This window comes from Schistocerca gregaria, chromosome 4, assembly GCF_023897955.1.
Source record: "Schistocerca gregaria isolate iqSchGreg1 chromosome 4, iqSchGreg1.2, whole genome shotgun sequence".
NCBI classification, from domain to species: Eukaryota; Metazoa; Arthropoda; class Insecta; order Orthoptera; family Acrididae; genus Schistocerca; species Schistocerca gregaria.
The window spans coordinates 351,347,784-351,366,287 of NC_064923.1; the positions used below are offsets into that span (position 1 = coordinate 351,347,784).

At 41.1% G+C, this 18,504-nt stretch overlaps 1 protein-coding gene across 1 annotated transcript in view; it reads right to left on the bottom strand.

Annotated features, from left to right (window-relative positions):
* Positions 1-18,504, bottom strand: part of LOC126267721 (methyl farnesoate epoxidase-like) — a 165,962-nt gene that overhangs the window by 104,565 nt on the left and 42,893 nt on the right. The window lies entirely within an intron of this gene.

Below are 18,504 nucleotides of genomic sequence, written 5' to 3' on the forward strand. Positions count from 1 at the left end.
AAATCCTTGGCGTTTTAACTAGTCTTTTTTTCCCCTTAATACCTCAAGGCACCTTTCGCTACTGGCACTGCTGATTCAGTGGAATTTGTTGAACATCTCATAAGTTTTTTCTTCCTCTTCAGCATACAATGAGCTGCATTCATAATTTTACTGAAACTTTTTCCTACACTCAGTTGAAGTTTTGCATACATTGTTTTACTTACCGTGAATGTAGCAATATGCTGTCCTATACCAATGTCCATTCTTCAACATATTTGCTTGGATTTATCAGATAATATTTGGTCTGCAATTCAGCAATCTTTATTTGTGGTATATGGAATTATGTGCGTCTTGCATACATCATTTAGAGTATTAATGTCTTTATTATAATGAGATAGATCCATTTTCAGCTTCGTACCAGGTCCACAGAATTTGTATCCAGGGATATGAAGTTCAACAGGTAGTTTATTGAGAATACCCCTGCATATCTGCTGATACATTTCCTAGCACTTCTGTCATGTTATTGTGTGAGATGAGGTATGCTTGTCCTGTTATGTAGCAAACTGCAAGCGTTCGCCCACCTGTTGCGCTTTTATGGTAAACAGCACTATTTTACTAAGGCCTTGCTCGCTCAATGTTTTATGACAAGGAACACGTCCAATTCAGAACTTTTCTACAATTCCTCTATGTAAAAACTCGCTTGTGAATTCACCAACATCGCGGTCTATTAACATGTCAGTTCATGGGTATGTGCACTGCACTTTGGAAACTGCATATATCTCCATTGACCAGTTTGGTAGGTAATACTTCTCAAATGCAGCTTTCTATTTCGAAATACATTTCATTTATACTCGTCAATAATTTGTGGTAGAATGTTTAGCCATTTGTATGACCCTTGAAGATTAAAGTGCATCCACATCAGGTTTCTCATTGTCCTGTTCAATTGTTCAACAATATTAGCTTTCAAATGGGTAATGTCGACTAGTGGTTTATTACATATTATACATTACTGATTTGAAACGCTATTGTAAAATTTGCCTCTATGGTTGGTTTGGAAGTTGTCAGTTCACAGATTTTTTCCAGTCTGCAGCAATTGTTCAAACAGCTGTTTAACATCCTTCTTTGTCTTTACATTCACAGGCAGAGCCTGCACGCATTTTCGATATGTGTGTGTACTGAACAAGCATTAAAATTTACTTGCAACCTTTATTTGATAATGAGTATTCTCACATATCTATGAGATCAGCCTGCCATATCACCCAGTCCTTGTACTACTACATGTATGCAGGAGAATGTCTTGTGCACTGGCCTGTGGAGCTCAATAACAACTGCCTCCATAAGTACTAAATGCTACATCTGTCTTGGAGGTCTGAGACTACTTATGTGATTTCGTTCATCTGAACTGTATTCCCTGCAGTAGAAGAACACCGGGTGTTCTTTCAAATTCATCATTCACAACTTGCATTGCATTCTTGGTTAAATGTGTAGGGTGATTACCAAGCATACATGATTTCCTTTTTATGACCCGGCACCTTCTGTCTTATGCACAATCAATGTGATGGATGGTGAAATGGTAATAGCACATTCTCCCTCTTCTTCTTCTTTTTTCCAACCTCCTTCCTAGTGTTACTGGTTCAAACATTTCCGAGAGAGACTGATCTTGTTACAGCTGTCCTAATTTTAACTACTGCAAGTTATGTTGAATATCATTATGTTCTTCAATAACTTAACACTGTGTCCCGACATGCTTTTATATGATATACAACGTACATATTTTCTGAGACTACTGGGGGAGATGCAGTGCAACTTCTTTATATATTGGCTGGATAAAACTAAGGGCAGCCATTGTTTCCATGGAACAACGTTGAAATCTCCTTTGACACATAGCACAGTCGACGTCATTAACCTTCGATAACATTACCTTGACGTCATTAAATGGAGGAGTTTCAAATGTCACCACTGGGTAGAATTCCTGGATTGATATCACGCTGACACTGAGATGCTAACTGCCACTGGTGTTTAAACTGTAAGTTTGATTGAACAGCATTATTTCCATGCAAGGCTGTTGTTGACTGCAACCTCGTCTACAAGGAAAAGAATTATTGGTTAAGCATATTTGTTTTTGCACCTACATAACCTATTCATCACAATCGGTGCTAATACTTAAAATGTCTAATGGCAGGGAGCCTTGATGTATGTCTCTACATCTTTACCCTTTGACGGTCCCCTCACAAGTGGGTGAACTACTTACCGGTTGCTGTGAGTATATACTACTCACTAATTAGAAAAAACCCGAATACTCTACCTATACTATCGGCTCATCATGATCAAAATGCATATGGTTGTAATTATGTTTGATGTTAAATGCAGGGCGATCATGCTCATTGTCAATTTATTTATCTCTACTACAATTGTTGATGTTATGGACCTAATTACTCATGGCTATGCATGAGCAGCTAAATTTTTTTTTTTTTTTTTTTGAAAAGACACTGAAGTGCCCTAGCCAGAGTGTGTATACTGTGAAGTGGATTCCTGAGGACACACTGGCATCTGTTACCTAGAAGTGATAATGAGATGTGCTGAGTGCTGAATATTGCAACAAGTGGTTGACAGCATATCAGAGTGAAAGGCAGCACATTCACACAACATGCAGTGCATGCCGTATCTCAGTGCCATATTGGCATGACATTTAAAATTGTTATTATTTTTACATGAACACAAGCACTGTACTGTGCAACAACAGTCAGTCATATCTATCAGTTATCACATCCTATATCAGTGTGTTCATCAACAAGTCTCTCAGATTTGAGAGAGAGTTCAAATGTTGGCATTTTATAAACTGCAAGTGTGTGTGTGCTGTTATTAATTGCTGGGTTGAAAATGAAAAATAAATAAATAAAAACATTTTTGTAGGACATATTTCGTTCCATAGTGACAATTTTACAGCATTCCTCCTTATTATTATAAACACCTGTGGACTGTTTCTACTCCTGTCATGTGTGGATTACCTGCATTTCCTGTTCCAGTTGCAGCTCTACTGGCATGTAATAACGGCACAAGAACCAAAAGTATAATGTCATATACACCTCATAATAATTATTACAGGTGGATGAATATTTACTGTAATTGCCATGAGGGTCATTCTAGGTAATGTATTTCTGTTGTATTGTCATTACCACTTCTTGCATGGAGAAAGAGTGCACAGATATTTTGAAAAGGGTATACAATTCCAGCATATGAAGAATGTTGTGCTGGTAGACCCACTAACGCAATCCATCGACTTGACAATCTGCTGAAATGCCGTTATATGTTGAACCCTATACCTTTTGCCTACAGTCATACACACCTCCATTATCGTGCATTTAAATTCTTGATGCAGACAGCTATGAATGCATTTATCTGATAGATATTTACAACAAATAGACTTGTTAAGGCCTTCCTTGCCCAAAAGAAGCGTCTCAATTGAACAAATCAGATCTAGACTTTCATAAAGAAAATGAAGAAATGACAGTGTTAGGATATGTGTTTATAAATATCATACATATTAAGTCATTCTTGTGATAGCACAATCACAAGAATGAGTAGAGCACCAACAAAATAACACTGCATGCACATTAATTCTGCACTGAATGGGGGAGCAGGGGGTGAGGTTGCAGGTCGTGGAGATGCTGGGGCTGGGGATTGGTGCACTTGCCTTTACTGGGCAGTAACACAATGATGTCAGAATTCCTAGGGGATGCGATGATGCCAGAATTGCTGGGGCAGTAATAAACAGTCCTGGTGAATATGTATGGATACGATGATGTCATAATTCCAGGAATGTTGATGCCAGAAAAGTGCTGACCTCAGCAATTGTGACCACAGTGCTCAGTGATCCTCAACTATCTAGATTATGCCTTTGAGATCAGAGGTTCGATTCAGTATTGCAGTGGCCTGGATGGAGACCCTTAGTGTTGGGATGCTGGAGTCTGGAGTGCAGTGGAGCGGGTAGGTCAGGGTGCTGGACATTAATGGTACAACATTAACAGAACACGAATTTATTACTTTAACGTCTACAATCATGTATTCCTCTGTGGTGGCGTCCAAGCCAACAGCAGTGCATTGCATGGCCTTGGAATGTGCTTACCCTGTCTCATCAGGTTTTGGAGGACGTCACCCCAGCAGCATCCATTCACGTGAACGTGGTGTCTGGTGGGGGCAGGTCTCACTGACGGCCAGTGTAGACTGTAGAGTGCGTGTTTCTGCGTATGACAACGAATGTGTATTGACAGAGCACTCTAATTGACATAGAAGGGTTGTGCTTGGGTAACCTCTCAGCAATTCTGCACAGTGTGGAGATGGAAAACAGCGTCACCCTTTCACCAAGGAAGGCCAGGAATGTCAGTGACAGCTTACAGCTACTAGTTTGGGGCAGCAGGGGTTACTCCAAAATACTGGTACAAGTAGATGAGGCATCAGATACCATCAGTTTGGCCCAGAAAGCCGGTTTCAGAAGTATCAAAGTCTTCACATCAGTGGTTGCAACGTCCGCAGCTCACAGAGACCAATTACGGCAGATCAGACAAGTAGCATTTTAGAAGTTGGAAGTCATCTTGGTGAATGGTGGCACCACATCATAGGCTCAGCCTCATTGCTGCTCATCCTAGACAATGGCGTTGTGCTTGGTTGGCGATGACCAAATACGGTCTATTTCGCAAGAATGACTTTCAAGGCTGCAGCCATATCAGCAGGCTGATAGGTATCCTTGTGAAACTTTTGCTGTCTCTTATGAAATCAAGATGTGCAGTTAGAATGACATTAAGTCTTCTCCTCACTGAGGTCATGTCGTTGAGCCAACGATTCAGGCCTCTCGCTCACCTGAGATGACTCAATATCATCCAGGTTTGCTACGCTGTTCTCAATGTCAGGTCTCTGGCTACTTCCCGTTTGATTGCATGGGCACTGGACTGGCTTGCCCTGGCTTGGTGTTGGATGGAGGGGACTTCGAGAAAATTTTACGCTTGTCCTTAGTACATTCCTGCTGTGTAACGCTTCCATCTCCTTTCAAAAATTCGTTCCAATTATTTTTAGTTTGCTCTGAAGCGATCTCATGATATGCCTGTTTCATAGATAATTACGCACTTCACAATTTTATGTTGTTTAAATGTTTGAAAAATTTATTCAAAAAGTTTTTTCTTCTCTTCACAGTCTTATTTTTTGTCCTTTGTGTCATATTTCTTAACACAAATTTATATTTTTGCCTTATGTTACACTATTTTACTATGTTTCTATATTTTTGGCCAAGTATTTGGTGGATTGATGATTGCAGTGGAGTATTAACTTTATGTCTCAAGCAAAAGGAGAATACACAAACCGTTAGTAGAATCGTGAGAGCACTATTGGTGGAAATGCTTATTGTCATGACGTACTGTTCTTTAACTGTATAGTTCTGAATATTTTGGAACATTTAGTTCGGACAAAATTCATGCTGTTTGTGATGCTATCAGCTCATCTAGCAAGTGCAATAGGTCGGAATTTATGGTGTTGTTGAGGAATGGGCGAATGACACTCCTCGCAGTTTTTCCGCCCAATATAAAGTACGTCAGTGCTTCCCAAGCTTTTCAGCTGGTGCACCCCTTCTTCGGTCGAAAATCCATGGCGGACCCCTAGCCAGTCAAGAGCACAGTAACTTTAAATTTCAGAGCGAAACCCATTGGAACTGAAAGCCTATTAATGCAAGTGCCATGTTCCCAATGACCCCCCCCCCCCTACCCGAAGCATCAACAGTCTATAGTTTAGATATGAATGAAAACAACTTGAAATTAACGACCCAATTTGAATTCCCACTGTATCCAGACACTTACTTGTGGATTTACTTACTTTGTTCAAAACACTATAGCCTGATTAAAATTACTTGGTAATTGAAATTTCACGCCATGGAGCTGTCTTCCTCCAAGAGCAATCAACGTCACGACCAAACTGCCGCTTATGGTCTGTTCACTTCCACTATTTGGCTAGTGCTGTGTAAAGAGCACGCATATGTCGTTAAAGTCGCTCGCGCGTGTATGTGTGTGTGTGTGTGTGTGTGTGTGTGTGTGTGTGTGTGAGTGGTTTTTCGTGAAATCCGAAGAAAATGTTCAAATGCATGTAAAGTCTTCCTTTGGTCGTCCTCCCTCCTCATTCATTTCAACTGGAAACCTCCCTTGTGAAGGCGATGGAGAAACTGCAACCTTCTTCAATGATCCTGACTTCAGTCACCGATCCATGTTAGAATAATAATCTGGTCGAAAATCGAATTATGAAATAGGCAGTGCACTGACAAAGTAAGTTTAACATTTAATGATGCCTGGGGCCGCATACGTGCCAGCGAGCGCTGTGATTGGTCGCCTGAGAAAAAGGTTTCAGCGCATCTAGCGCCGTGAGCCGGCGCACAAACGACCCCCGTATTGTTGCGAAACAGTCGATCAGGGAAGTCGCTATCTCCGACACGAAACTATGTATACGTTCTCACTTAAGAACTGCAAAGGCTGCTTGGGGTACGACCTGGAGTAAAAGTACACATGTTTTCCACACGAAAAAATAGTAATAATTTGATTTTCACATTTTTATTCAATAATTTTACTCATTATTTTAGACGATTTGGTGGAAGGTGGCTGCGGACCCCCTAGATAGAGCCGGCGGACCCCTAAGGTGTCCGCGGACCACAGGTTGGAAAGCCCTAAAGTACGTTATGAGAACTGGATCGTGGTTGAGCCCATGGTAGTAGCTGGAAGATGAAATTTTCTCTTGCTATATCACATTCTGTGCCATTTATTATTACCCTGCTGTTTTGTACTTCTATTTTGGCCATGCCAATTGGGTTTTCCATTTTGGTAACAGTTTATGGTGACAATATCTAGTGATAAAACTGACTAAATCCAGTGTGATAACACTGTCTGGAATTTGGTTGTGGGCAATAACTTCCCATTGACACTTTGGTATTGCTGTTTTGCTTAATAATCATTCTACCTCAGGTGCCTGCATGTTAGTCTGGATAGCTCTGGCTGGACAAATCATCATGCTTTCTCTTGTACTTCCTTGCAACTTTGCTAATAGTGGAGGTTGTAAACTTCCCCTTTGTCCTGATATTAATAGAAGTTCTTGAGTTTCTTCTAGTGTACTCTCTAGGTTTCCTACGTCTTCGCTGTCTGCTACGCCAGATACGGTTTTCAATAACTTCCCTCCTGCTATAACCATCCTCTTTTCCTTCCTGGTGACCGTCTGTGTTACTATTTCCGTCAACTGGTTTGGATGTGTCCTCTCTCTCTCTCTTGTGAGAGTCTTAGCTCGTAATACTCGTTTTCCATTTCTTTCAAACATTCTCTTCCTGCACTTCCTCAGGTAATATCGTAAATATCGCCCATAACCTGCACAGGTCACTTCGTATTTCCCGTATTTCAAAGCTTTGTCTTAATGTTCGTCAATCTATTCAGAACTGAGCAGCTGCTTCCAAACTGTGCTGGATACTCCTCCCTTGACTAAGTGAAGCGTTTTCAGGATTACAATAACCTTGTTGTATGTCCATGGTGATATGACAGCTAAGACAAAGAAAAATTTCACCGGTTCTTTCCCTTTTGAGAAAATGTGTGTACATGTAAAGAAAAGGAAAATAAATTGTGCCCTACTCATTACAGCTTCAAAACTCTGTCATACTTTATACATCAATAAATACATGGTAACACTTAAAGATAAGGAATTTGCAACAAACTATGAACCAATACAAAAAAAATTGACCAAAATTACTTATCACGCGATCTGAGTGCTTAAGGCATACTGCACGATCTTGATAGTCATTAGATACCGGTTTCCTAACGTTTTTGGACGCCTTTTTCGAGACTGTTGTAATTGATGAAACCTATTGTAAAGCGTTATCAGCTCCTTTGAGAGGTTTAACTGTAATAATGTCAAAAACAGAGGTTGCGCTTGGCAACTCCAAATTAAAATTTGCAGTGAGGTCATTTCAATGACTTGTTACAGTCTGTAGTACACAGCTAAAAATTGTTTGGTTTTGCCTTCTGGGTTATGTGAGTTGGCTAATGAGGCCCACTGATCACCTCTGTATTATGGTAGTTTTCCCGTATGTTTCCCTGTCTATTTCTGGCCCTCTAAAACTTTTGTATTGGCCCTTTTTACTTTTGGCCACACTTACCAGAGACGTTTTGTAAACTCTTCCACTGACCCACAATTAGCTTCATGCTTGGATTTTCTCATTTCAAAAGAAGATGGTGTTTTCCTGCCGTATACCACCTTGTATGGTGATAGATTGGTACTGGAGTGAACTTTAGAATTGTTTGCTGAATTTATGAATCCTAGGTATTTGTCCCCATCATCAAATTGGCTGTCAGTGCGGCGGTTCAACATTTTGGAAATCGTCCTGTGAACACTTTCCGTTCGCCCATTTGGTTGTGGATGGAAGAGATTGGTTCTTGTAAATGCAAAGCATTAGTTCTGAGACGAAAGTTGTACCCTTGGTCTGCTATTATGGTCTGCAGTACTCCATACTTGAGTACTATGGCTTGTGTTACTGTGTTAACTTTTTTGTCTGGGATTGCTACCATTTCAGTATATCCGGTAAATTGATCTGTTGTTGTTAATATGTAGACACTCCATGCAGGAATTCTATGAAATAGCCCTAAGACATCCAGTCCAATAATTTCAAATGGTTTTTCGCCTCTGCTAGTTTTTCCAATGGAACTTTTTGGTGGCTAAGATAAGATCTTTGCGCACATGGTACATAGTTTTTCATGTGCTCATCCTTTTCCCGTTTCCTAGTTTTCCACAGGTTTTTTAGCAATTTTCCTATCCACATTTTTGCAACTGCCATGACTTGCTGACATGTGGTCGTGTGTTTGTTGCAAAGCTTCATCCCTGGACACTATTAGAACTACAATCTATTTACCACAAATTTTCTTGACCTGCATAGTCAGCCATCATGCATCACGAACAGCAGTTTGAATGCTTCATATCTTATGTCATTTGCTTCTGCCATTAAGTTACCTACTGTTTACAGTGCTCTAATTTTCTGCTCATTATGTCCATATTTGTGTGCTTCTTTCCTGGTTTATGAACTACTTGACAGTAACATTTACTCAGTTGAGTGCCTATCACGTTAATCTGTCAGAAAGATTCTTTAATCCTAACAACAATTTTAGTGATGGGTGATCTGCTACAACTTTCAACTTTTGGTCATACACATAACAGCAAAAGTGTGTAATACCGTAAATCACTGCTAGCATGTTCTTTTCTGTCTTGTTGAGTTGTCTACATGCACAAGCCACAGGATATTCTTTGAAATATGAATTCTGACTGTGATTACACCAAAGTGTGCTATTACTAGTATCATAAAAAAGATGAATTATTTTTCGAAATCTGTGAATATAAGTACTGGATCTGATATCAATCTTTTGTTCAGCATATCAAATGCTGTTTTCAATCTTTTGCTAGCTCGAATTTTACACCATTTTGCAACAACTGGTTCAATGGTACAGTAAATTTTGCGAAATCTTTATTGAACTTCCTGTAATGACAGTATAGAGCTAAGAATGGCTGAAGCTGTTTGGTTGTTTGTTGTGTTATGAAGTGACAGACCGCCAAAATTAATTAGGTATTAGTTTTTAAGTCTACTGCACTAATTACATGGCCAAGGTACGTATCTGTTGTTTGTGTATAATCTCATTTATACAAACTGAGCATCAAATGTGCTTTCTGTAGTCTGTTGAATACTTCTTCCAAATGCTTGACATGTTCTTCTAACTATCGAAAAATATAATGATGTCAGCTAAGTACATCATATTTTTTTATGCACCATCCAATAGTCTTTGAAATGATGCTGGTGTATTTTTAGGTGCACATGACATTCTGCAATAATGGTAATGACCTGATGGTGTTGCAAAGACAGTTTTTAGCCTATGGTCTGGAATTACTTGTAGTTGATGGTACCCATTGCTTAGACCCATTGCTGAAAAGTATATGCATTGACCCAGATTGTCCAATGGCTCCATAACACTGAAAATAAGACATGTGTCAGTGATAGTTTTGGTGTTCAAGTATTTATAGTCGTAACAGAATCTGTAGTTCTTAGTATAATCCAGATGTTGCTTTTGGAAAATGACAGTATTTAAACTTCATGAAATAACACTACATTTTATTATACCTTGTGCCAGTTGCTGGTCAACGTATTCTTCCATCAATAGCTATAGACACTTGTGTACTGTACCTTGTATGGTTTCCTAAGGACTGGAGCATTGTTACCTACGGGTATATGATATTGTGTAACACACTCCGCCAGTAAAGGACCATTTGTGCTAAACATATCTACAAACCATAGTAACAAAACTTCCATCACTTGTCAATCACTTCCCTGCAAATAGTTCACTTTCTTACATAATGTAGATGCACTCATTATTTGCTTGTGGATCTATTTGTCACATAACGTATCAATATCTTTTCATTTTCAACATCTAAACAGGCAGTTATCAAGCGCTTTGGCAGACTGACCTCATCCCTAGACTAACAGGAATCATAAACTCTCTATTTTTGTTACTCATCTGTGCCACACATCTGCACACAAACAAACGCATTTTATCTAACTCTTCGTTACTTTGTAGTCTTTCTGCCAGAAACAAAACTTCTTGTAACGCATCAGTATCTACAGGAATCCAAATCAACATTCCTATACCTGGTGGTGTGTTAACATGGAAATCAATATTTAGCTTGTATGTGCACCTTTTAGTTGGCGACATCTTCGTGATAGGTGTGCCTTGAAACATTCTTCCTCTTGCAGTTGTTGTTGCTAGGGAAAACAATTTCCAGTGATTTCAGTTATACATCACGAAAGATCAATTTTGGCATGATGTTTATCAATAATGTCTAGTACGAGTATTGCAGAACAACTTTCACCAACATTCTTCAGTATCCTCGAAAACGCTTAGTTTCAATGCTAAAGTCAAGTAGTGTTGTTCCTAATGACTTCACGTTGTTGTCATTTACGACACATAACCTGTATCATGGAAACCAGTCTCTCCTTGCCTAAGACATCCAGAGTAATTACTGTGTGTATCTGTGCCTACTAAAACCTTATGTCCCTTGCCCTGTACTAAGCCTAACAAACAGTATAGCCGGCCGCGGTGGTCTCGCGGTTCTAGCCGCGCAGTCCGGAACCGTGCGACTGCTACGGTCGCAGGTTCGAATCCTGCCTCGGGCATGGATGTGTGTGATGTCCTTAGGTTAGTTAGGTTTAAGTAGTTCTAAGTTCTAGGGGACTGATGACCACAGTAGTTGAGTCCCATAGTGCTCAGAGCCATTTGAACCATTTAACAAACAGTATTCCGTCTCTGCATATGAGTGTGCAGTGCTCCTTTCTAATGGGAATGCCTGCTGACAGGCGATGCATTCCCATTTGTGTGTAAAAGATTAATTTTTTGGTGATGTTTCCCTCGTTTCTTATTCTTACTCTTTTGTGCCTTATGAGCAACTAGACCACGGTCATAACAATGTCGTTGGTGACATCGCTTCTGCAGATGACTCTTACATCCACGTCTTTAACATCTTACTTCAGAAGTAAAGGCCCGGTAGGAGTCAGGATGGAGAATCTGAGCCCTGTTTTAAGCATCACACAAGGTAACTGCGTCAGCTTATGTCCTTTGTATCAGCTCATATGCCTATGCATCAATCATCCAGAACATATCCGAAAAAGATTCCATTTACTCATTAGGCTTCTGCAATAAACTACTCAGTTTCGCTTTAAAAAGTCTCACACTGTTTTCCTTCGGGTAGTGCTGATACAAAATATATCAGCTCTTGGAACTTTCCTGCCTTGGTAAGAATCTCGTGATGCATACCTAGGCTGTAGTTTCACCCATTAACTTTAAGTGAGCCATATATAAACATGTTTCAATCAGCCAACTCCACAATTCGGCAGTAGCTAATACACCTTTATAGAATACGGTTATCTTCTCATTGGTTTTACTGAAAAAGGTGTTATTAAATTTGCTGCTGACGGATCTAGAGCAGTGGAGCGTGCACTTAGTACGATATTCGCTTCTCCTGACTCTAATTGCAACTGCTGTACCGCAGCTTGTCAGGTTACAATTTGCTTGTGTAGGTGTTCAGTTTCCTACTCATACGCTTTTAATCACTCAATAAAAGTGGTGAAAGTTGCACCCATAACAGCAGCATGTACATAGAATCCGAAAAGTGGTTACTTTTCGGATTCTACTGCTGCTATTACATAAGAAAGAATGGGAAAACTACATTAACAGTGGACTCGGCAATACAACAAATGAATCGTTATGGGATGTCCAAAGTTACTGTGAGCAGTCCTGCGCCAAGAGTCTAAACTTTCTACAGCTGTCACATGTAGCTGGTACTGATTTAGTGCGTGGAAATTCAAGATCTTATTAGTTACAAAAGTTGCACCTCACTGGCTCTTAATACATTTCTCTGGCATTTCATCTAAATAAAGAGAAATCTGCAGGTTCCTGAGATTTAGCAAACGACATTTTGAGCGCGAAATTAATGTTCCTACGTTTCTACATGGACACAAACAACAACACAGTCAGAAAGATCAACAGAAATATGCTTCACTCACTGCACTGCATTGTGTAAGGGTGGAGGTCCAAACGGTGATGATGCTGTATACGTCGTTCTGGTATGGTAGCAGCAGCCGACTTAAACACTTCTGATGCTAATTTGTAGGGTGCTGGACTGAGGTTCCTACTGCTGTGGAGATGACGGCGCATATAGTGCCGTGGAGCAAGACGGTTGGCGCGCTGGTCGGTACTGATACAACATTAATGACACAAGAATTTAGTACTTTAAAGTTATAATCGTATATTCTTCTCTGTGGCGGCGAGCAGGCCAGTGGCAAGGAAGCGTATGGCCTCAGAAAGTGTTTGTGTAACCCGCACAGCAGGCTTTCCTGCCCAGATCAGCGTCGGCATATTACAAGAGCACTCTCGTAGACGTCGAAGGGATGTGTTCGAGTACTTTCTCAGCAACTCGGATTGCGACATAGGGTGGTAACTTGGCTTGTCTTGGCTTTATGTTGACTAGGACTCTGAGAAAATTTTACATTTGGCCATAATACATTTCTGCTGTCTAACAGTATTGTGAAATTTCCTCAGTTAACAATAGCAAATTATTTCAGAAAATATATGTGTGTCTGCATTTAATCATGTCTCAAGAGCAGACAGATGGCATTCTTATATTATCGTTCTTGGGCTTTATTTAATAGCAAAGAGGGATCTTTAATCAGGGAAAATGTATGTGGAACCTAATGACCATTACTGCTGGATATGGGCTTTTAAACTTCGCAGACATCATACAGTCTCTCATTACCCTAAAGATTGGTTTGATCAGTTCATTGCTTTATTGTACGTGGTCCTGCTGCCTCTTGAACGCCCTTGCCTCTTCCGACTACAGAAATGATTTACCAAGTTTAATGATGAAATGGTCCATTTCGTCCCATACAACGTATTGTTCCACGGAATTTCTAGGAACCATTTATTGGCAGGCCAGATTAATTATCTTCACTTTAACACGTATGACATCGGCTGACAGCATCGATTTTGCCAGCGAAACACGCCTAATCTTGTCATTGCTCATACAGTACTAATCAGTGCTCTGCAGCAATCCAGCTATACGGTTGCGCAGAACTTACGGACGAAACATATAAAGTAACATACCATATCAACTAGCCGAGTGTGATGTCAGAGGTTTCATAATGGCAGAGAGCTCACGGTGGCCACAGCGCCAAATTAGGCTGTTCCCGCAAACGAGGCAAGTTGCAGGCACCGGAAAATACAGTGTTTATAAATCAGCGAGCAGTTACGGTGGACTGTGGCCGTACTCTTCATTACAACATGACCTGGCGCAAGATCGGGACGATTTCACACGGAGGAAAAACATCGGAAAACTGGAAGAAGGACGAAGCATGACGAGTGTAGCGCAGGAGTTCGGTACTGCTCACAGAATTGTTTCACGTGCGTAGGTAGCGTTCCGGACTACAGGCGCTATTGCCCGATGGAGAGGAATTCGTCAGCCACAAATTACAACAGCAGATGACCGCTGCATTATGTAACGGGGAAGAATGAACCCACTCAAAGAGCGGGTGCAATCGCAATCACATTTAACAGGACTGCAAGGCACGCAATCTCGTGCTTCACAGTGCCCGACGACCAGTATGTCGTTTTCAATTGACACCCGCATAACAGCGGCACCACGGTCTGCGGCGGTGCAACGAGCGTAGGAACTAGCTCAACGTGAAGTGGGGCCACGTGCCCTTCTCGGATGAGAAGAGATTCACTGTGAACAGAGAATCTGGACGCACCTTCGTCTGGCGAGAAGTGGGACCACGTAATTCACCCAAGGACATTGTCGAACATGATCGTTCTGGAGTTTTGGCTTGGAGAGGCATAATAATTCATGGGCGTGCTGACATGGAGATCTTTAAAAACGGTAAGCTTACAGCTCAGTGTAATCGTGACCCCCCTTCCATAATCGTATTTCCAGGGGTGCATTCGGCACTGACTTCCTTTTATGGGTGACAGTGGGCGATCGTATCGAACAGCAGAGGTGGAATAATTCTTGGAAGGACAGGATATTCGACGAATGGACTGGCATGCCCGTTCCCCCGGCTTAAAGAAATGCGGTGCGGAGGCGTTTTGCGGCACTTCCACATCATGCACCGACGACTGTCCAGCAGTTGTCAACCAATCAGGTGAAGGGACTTCTTACTAACCTTATGGCTAACAGGCGAGCAAGTTCTAGAGCATACATTTTCATCCGTGTTCACACAGTCTCTTAAGAATAATGTCTCGCCTTTAAGGGGGTAGGACGTCAAACGGGATGACTTGGAGCAGGAGAGACACCACAGGAATTTTCAATTTCCACTGTTTATACTTTTAAAAATAGATTCATACTACTTTGTCAGAATGACCACCTTATAGTCAGAATGACCACCTTATAGTGGTGGAAGTTCAAAAATATAAGAACATATATATTTTTTTTACGTTTGTATTTCACCTTTTGTTCACTTACCATTGGCTGCATTTGTTTCTATAGGTACACGTTTCTTTATGAGTTTTGCACAGCATACAGACCATACTTACAGGTGTATGAAACTCTAGAATTTTACAAATCTATTAAAAACTGTGGGAAAAATTAAGATAATTAACTATAAAATTTGAGTTTTTTCTAAGCATGAAGTTTAAAATGCAACAGCACATTCATTTTTTCATAAATTAAATAATCTCTAGAGTCTGATACTCCTGTAAGTATGGTTTGTATGCTGTGCAAAATTCATCGAAGAATCTCTCTTACTTATGAAGAAACGCAGCCAATAGAAGTGAAAAAATGATGAACTTACACAGGTAAAAAAAATTTATTTTGTAAATTTTTTGAACTTCCACTGCTATGATTGTGAATCCTGAATCCTTTCTTGTCATGCTGACAAAGTTTTATAAATGTATTCGTAAACGTATAGACAGTGGGAATTAAAATGTCCTGTGGTGTCTCTCCCGTCCCAAGACGGCCCGTTTGACGTCCTACTCCCCTTAATAACGTCCAGGGGACCATCACTAATCGTCGTGACTTTAGAATATTTATTGGCTGTGAATAAAAGTGTACATCTCGCTGAGTATTTCTTCCGTTAGCTACTGTACTATATTAAGCAGTTATTTCTACAAATGGTCTAAGTTCCATCAAGCTTTGTTACCCGGTAGTGACACATCATGCGAAAGTGACTTTCGTCCTTAACACTTGCAGACCAGCGTACTTTCAAAAGACTCTCACGCCCGACCACTGTATTGCTAAACGGGCACACCAAACAGTCACTACACGGTCACCAACTGGTTTCTGACATCTCCTCTATAAATATCACCGTCTAAAGTCGAAACTGAGGACCCATACAAAACCCACGCACTTCAGGCTTCCATTGGAACAAATGGAATATTTTTATAAGAACTGGTCAAGTCTGTCTCGTCGTTGTCAAATACTACTTCCACATAGCGGGTTTCACAACGTACTGATATAACCCAACCGCTCGCTCATTAAGTCACACCACCAAGCCTTTCAACATATACACTGGAAACACGCTTTCCAATTCTTCCAGTTTTCTCAGAACTTTGATCGCTGAGTATCCCTCACTCCCAGCAAATGAAAACATATGGTTCCACAGACCTTTTAAAGTCTCAAACATCTGTGATGTATACACGCAGACTGAAGCGACGAATGAAAATTTGTACCAAGGCCGGGACTCAAACCTGGACTCCTGTTCACTAAGCAGGTGCTCTAACCACTACGCCACACTGGCATAGCTGCACGGACTATCCTAGCGTCAGTCTGCATATATACATCATAGATGTTTGAGACTTGAAGAGGTCTCTGGAACCACATAGTTTCATTTCACTAAAGCACATGTGCGTGGGTTTCAGACAGAGTCCCCGTTGCGTTCGATGCTGAGATGATATTCCGATACAGTTGGAATGTTGTTCGAGTTTAGGGGGAAATATCACTGGGCCGAGGCATCAATAGGAATTTGGATTGAGAAGTTACCCAGGCTAGGGTAGTCCCTACACTTATGCAAAGCTACTGTGCCAGGGTGATGTAGTGATTACCACATCTGCCTATTGAGCAGGAAACACAGGTTCGAATCCTTTGCATAAATTTTCATTTGTCGTTTCAGTCTGCATATATACTCTTACTCCTAGCTTCATAATGCACCACTTTTAAAACCTATGCTAGACCCCACAGCGACCACAGCTACCGTCCAACGCTCACTAGGATTTCTTGAGCTCCAAACAGCACTACGAAATTATTTCAACAATCAGGCTCGAGAGCAAATTGTAGGTAAATAAACTGGAAACAGTCTTGATCGCATAAATTTTTTAATGTGGTGACCAGTTTCCCTCAGACCATAGATGTCTGCTGGAGGCGGTGGCGCATGGCAACCCTCTTGCTTGTGGCAGTATACCACCATCCACAGGCAAAAGGGTTGCCATGCGCCACCGCCTCCAGCAGACATCTATGGTCTGAGGGAAACTGGTCACCATATTAAAAAAATTATGCGATCAAGATTGCTTCTAGTTTATTTATAATAATTATAGATCGCTGTTCCTATAATAAGAATTATGTTCTTTAAAATGTCAAATTGTAGGTATTTCAATTGGCTATTTCCCGATGATGCTCTTAGTACTTGCTGTTAGGTGCTGTTTCCTGTCAAAACACTCGCGAAAAGGCTGTTTGGAAATACTGGCTATCCTGCGGAGACCACTCGCCTTTTAAAACAGCATCGTCGGTCCAGATTACCACCCATTTAGCTGGATTAAGAGAAGGCCGGTACAAATTATTTCTAAACTGGTGTGTAGACCTCATTCCCTGTAAATCGTAAAACCGCTGCTGCCATACACAGCGGCGAACAATACTAGGCAATGGGCACTACCTGAAAATGATATAGTACTGTGGCTACAGAGTAAGTTGGTATTTTCATATTAATAAATCATTGCAAGACCTGAAAAAATAGATACATAGAAAAATACACTACAAGAGAAAAACGATGCACCATAAGGAATTATCTGAATTGGGCGGACATCAGTGGATGTGATGTGCATGTACAAACAAATAAATGGTTACAATTTTAGAAAAACAATTTTGATGTGTTCAAGGGAAAGAGCTCCGCAAACTTAGTAAATCAATAACGCGTTTGTCCTCCTCTGGCCTTTATGCAAGCACTTATTCGGCTTGGCATTGTTTGGCAGGGTCCTTCGATGTCTTCCTGAGGGATATCGTTCCATGGCGTGTTAGCTCGTCAAAATCCCGAGCTGCTGTGAAGACCCTGCCCATAATGCTCCAAACATTCTCAACTGGGGAAAGATCTGTGCACGTGGTTGGCCATGGTAGGGTTTGGCAAGCATGAAGATAACCAGTATAAATTCTCGCCGCGTACGGGAGGGCATTATCTTACTGAAAAGTAAGTCCAGAATTACTTGCCATGAAGGGCAACAAAACGGGGTGTAGAATATCATCGAGGTATCGCTGTGCTGTAAGGGTACCGTGGCTGACAGCAAAAGGGCTCTTGCTAAGAAATGAAATGGCACTCCTAGACAATCACACCTTGTTATCGGGCCATATACATGGAAATTATTCAGGTTACTATCGCACCCACGTCTGATGCGTCTCCATCGAGGCTCAGTTCGAAGCAGGACTCTTCACTGAAGACAGTTCTACTCCAGTCAATGACAATCCGGGCCGAAGACGCGTCTGTGGATTACAGTGTTGGATTACCAACCTGACATTCACCCGCCATATGGTCAGACAACCAGGAGTGACGGCCTGGTGCGCCATTTCTTTTCACAGGTGGACGTCTTTGTCATCCGCTGCGTTCTTATAGCACAGCGGTAGGTCACGATATTGTACGCTCCGTTCATGACAAGCCATCTTCGGCTTACATTTCAGCAAGGTAGTGCCCACCTACACATGGTGAGAGTTTCTATTACTTGTCTTCGTGCT